The sequence below is a fragment of the Manduca sexta genome, chromosome 15 (genome assembly GCF_014839805.1).
Source record: "Manduca sexta isolate Smith_Timp_Sample1 chromosome 15, JHU_Msex_v1.0, whole genome shotgun sequence".
Taxonomy (NCBI): domain Eukaryota; kingdom Metazoa; phylum Arthropoda; class Insecta; order Lepidoptera; family Sphingidae; genus Manduca; species Manduca sexta.
The window spans coordinates 11,688,722-11,692,235 of record NC_051129.1 but is presented as its reverse complement, the minus strand read 5'-3'; the positions used below and the strand labels follow the sequence as shown (position 1 = coordinate 11,692,235).

The window sequence follows — 3,514 nt, the reverse complement described above, 5'->3', positions numbered from 1 at the left end:
GTCCTTAAAAGCTCTCGTACTTACGTAGCTACATCTTAGCTTTTATTATGTTATACAGCTTTGGTATGATCAGTATTTTGCGTTGAAGATTTATGTTAAATCAAGTATTCTTCTATGGTGACCGACTTAATTAAAGGTTTTGTTGATGGTTGACCTGGTGGTTAGCGTGATGGTATTTACCACCAATTGTTGCCTTCAATGCATGCACAGGGATTGAGAATTAAGGAAAATGACGGTGATAATGCACAATTTGGAATTAGAAGTTTAGGGTTCGATTTCCGTCCCAACACAAAGGCTTGTAATTCATGCACTCAAATATGATTTGTTACATATCTTAGTATTATGGTACCGAAACTATGATTTCAATGTGTACCTCTTAATGAATTAATTTGTTTATTTATGAAATTCCCAATCCTTGAGGTATCAGGTTGGACAGAAAAAAATTATGTGCGATTCGATATTTTGATACATACTTATATTTTAATTTAGAGTTAGAACACAATACACATTTTCTCTACAACCAACGGCAACACTACTTAATGTAGAAGATTAAGCCATCGGATTAGAGTTTATGCTTTTAAAAAACAATACTTTAGAATTCCAGCTTTACCTCACGGACAATGAAAGAAGGCAAACAAAGGTATTAAAACATATTTGCCCAGACGAGGACTAACCAAAACACAATTTCATTTAATAGTAAATGCTTTAAAGATAAGGACAATGTTTGTCACACATCACATGTTTATAAACGTTTCGACCTTTAAAATCTACTGGTAGAAGTAAAAATATGGTTTAAATATAGATTTAATTTTACTATAAGCTAGTTTTTGCTTGGCTGCGTCCGCGTGAAAAAATAATTCCAGAATAAATATGTTCGCATAACAGTCAAGACTCAAGAGTAACGTAGCTTCCTATAAGGGGAAAAAAATCAAATCGGTGTAAAAGTACCTAAGATTAGCTCATTCAAACAAACTCTTCAGCTTTTGTTATTATAGTTCTGAGAAAATATTTTAATATTAACAAATAATGGTAATAAAAACTGCCAATTACCGCATTCGGTAACAGTTCACAGAGCGTAAGAAAACCGCAGCCTCCCAATAAGGCGATCCTAGGCGAGGCGCACGCTGACACATTTTTAATTAAACGCCACTTACTGCCTCGTGCCTCCGGTCTCCGCCGAGGTGCGCGTTAATCACGAAATTACTGCATTTTCTAATGATTTTATGGTGCGCTCGTATCCACAATATAATTTTTATTATTAACATAATCATTGAAATGACGAGAATTATAATATTTTCTTAACGATATTTGTAATTTTACTTGTGATGCTAGTCAAAAGTAGGTAAACATGATACTGCTGAATGAATTTGGTTTTTTTAACGCAAAACAATCATGTATTTACGTCTCCATTGCTCACCTATTATCATTTTTTTTATTTGTAATTATTGATATTAATAATTAGTGCACGATTTCTGCACTACTCATCTCTTAATCATATTTTTTACTTATAATTATTGATAATAAGTAACTAAGTAGTCGACGATTGGTCTTTCATACCAGGAATGATCTTTTACGCGGGCGAAGTCGCCAGGAACATGTAGTGATACGTTACATCAGTTAGCTAAAGTCTTGTGACTATCAAGTGCGAGGAACTTCTGGTCCCACAAAACCTTTTTATGTGTGTATTAAAGAAACATTTCGTCATATCTGTACGCAGTATTGAAGCCACAACCAGCTATTCGTTCCATAGAAAGCATGTCTAACTTTTGATAATTTGTCGGCACTTCTCTATTGACCGTATGACACAACATTAAATGTATGTTGTGAAGCTGTTTAACTATTATTGTCATACTGGTAAAATTATTGATACAATATTTTAACTCTGCGTATTTTAAAATAATCTCTATTGGAACTGCTGTTTTGTAAGTAGTGATATAAGCATCGGTGGTTCAGTGGTAGAATGCTCGCCTGCCACGCGGGCGGCCCGGGTTCGATTCCCGGCCGATGCATCTCTTTTTTCACTTTATTTTTATTACTCAAATTACATAAACGCATATATTTTGATTTTCCAATTAAATTGACCTACAATTTTATATTAAATACTTAAATAGTAGCGCCTGTTGGCATGTAATAGCAATATTTAGTTCTTGCGTTGTTCGTTGCGACTCAGAGTAGAGTCAATGAATGGATCGTTTTTTAGGTTCAATGTAACGATTGGCTGATGATAGTTTCATCATTTTTATATGCTTTAATAAGTATGTACCCTTGGCGGTAGAAACGTAAAGCAGTAATTTCTATTCTTTATCTTTTCATATATACTCTACCGATAACAAACATTTAAGTAGGTAAATTATATAGGTATGCTATTTATAGTTTATAATACACTTTACATGTAATAAATAAATAATTAATTTAGGCTAGATTAAACTAACCAAAGGTCTTTTTTTCTTATTCTAGTAGGCAAATGAACAAGCAGTCAACTTGATGGTAGGCAGCAAGGTGTTCATTCCAAAGTTTGCAAGGAAGTAGGAAAAAAGAAGGAAGTAGGAAGTAAGAAGGAAGGTTTCTGCCTACCCTTATAGGATAGAAAGTTGATATTTACGTATGTATATTATACAAGTATATTACGGTTTACCGTCCTAAGAATCGAATTCAGAACCTCATAACTCATAGACCAAATCCCATATATTAACCTAAACATCCTTACATAATATTATTATATAACGTTGATATGGTACCACATTATAGTGCCTTAGTTCCATTGCTGAATACCTGATAACAATAAATGGTATCTAGGCAGCCACGCATCTATACACGGATAAGCCTGTACAACACAGGCGGATACACGCCACCGAGGCCGGATGCGATAGCGACGGATGTACCACACTGCCAGCGACTGCGAAATCTATGTTTTAGGTATATATCGAACCAAGGATGATCGTCATTTGCTGTTAGTGTTTACTTACTTGTAGTTGAAAATACATGAGGTGCAAAACCCTTCATTTTGGCCCATGTAAGTTTGTCATATTCTGGATTAGTCTGTGTACATCCGCATATAAACAGGCCGATAGAATTGTGTCGACTGTCTGTTCTATAGCACGGGTCGTCACACTCTACCGGGGTAATATCAAAGTCTCATAGAAAACCCACATGACGCGATAGCTTGTTGTTACGTTTTGTATGTATAGCTAATTTCGAACCATCTAGATGCTTGAGAAATTTTTAAATAGTTTGAAAAGACATTAAAATTAAAATATTTTTATAAAAATAGTTAAATATTAATGTCTAACATTCGCTTAAACATAAGGAATCATTATACTTTGAATAGATGTCTTGCAAATCCCATTTAATAACTTATAATTATGCATAAGTTTCTTATCGGCAATTTCGCTGTTATTGTTGTAATATTTCAAACATTACGTTATTAAAAGCGCTTTAAATTTGAATATGAATAAAACGAGACGATTCTTCAAACAAGCGGGAATTTATTCTAAGCGCGGGTGGGTGTAATCCA

General features: G+C 34.1%; 1 non-coding gene across 1 annotated transcript; it reads left to right on the top strand.

Annotated features, from left to right (window-relative positions):
• The first annotated feature begins 1,938 nt into the window (after nt 1-1,938).
• Nucleotides 1,939-2,009, top strand: Trnag-gcc. Its single transcript has one exon. It is a non-coding gene; the product is annotated as a tRNA-Gly (tRNA).
• Nucleotides 2,010-3,514: the final 1,505 nt, after the last annotated feature.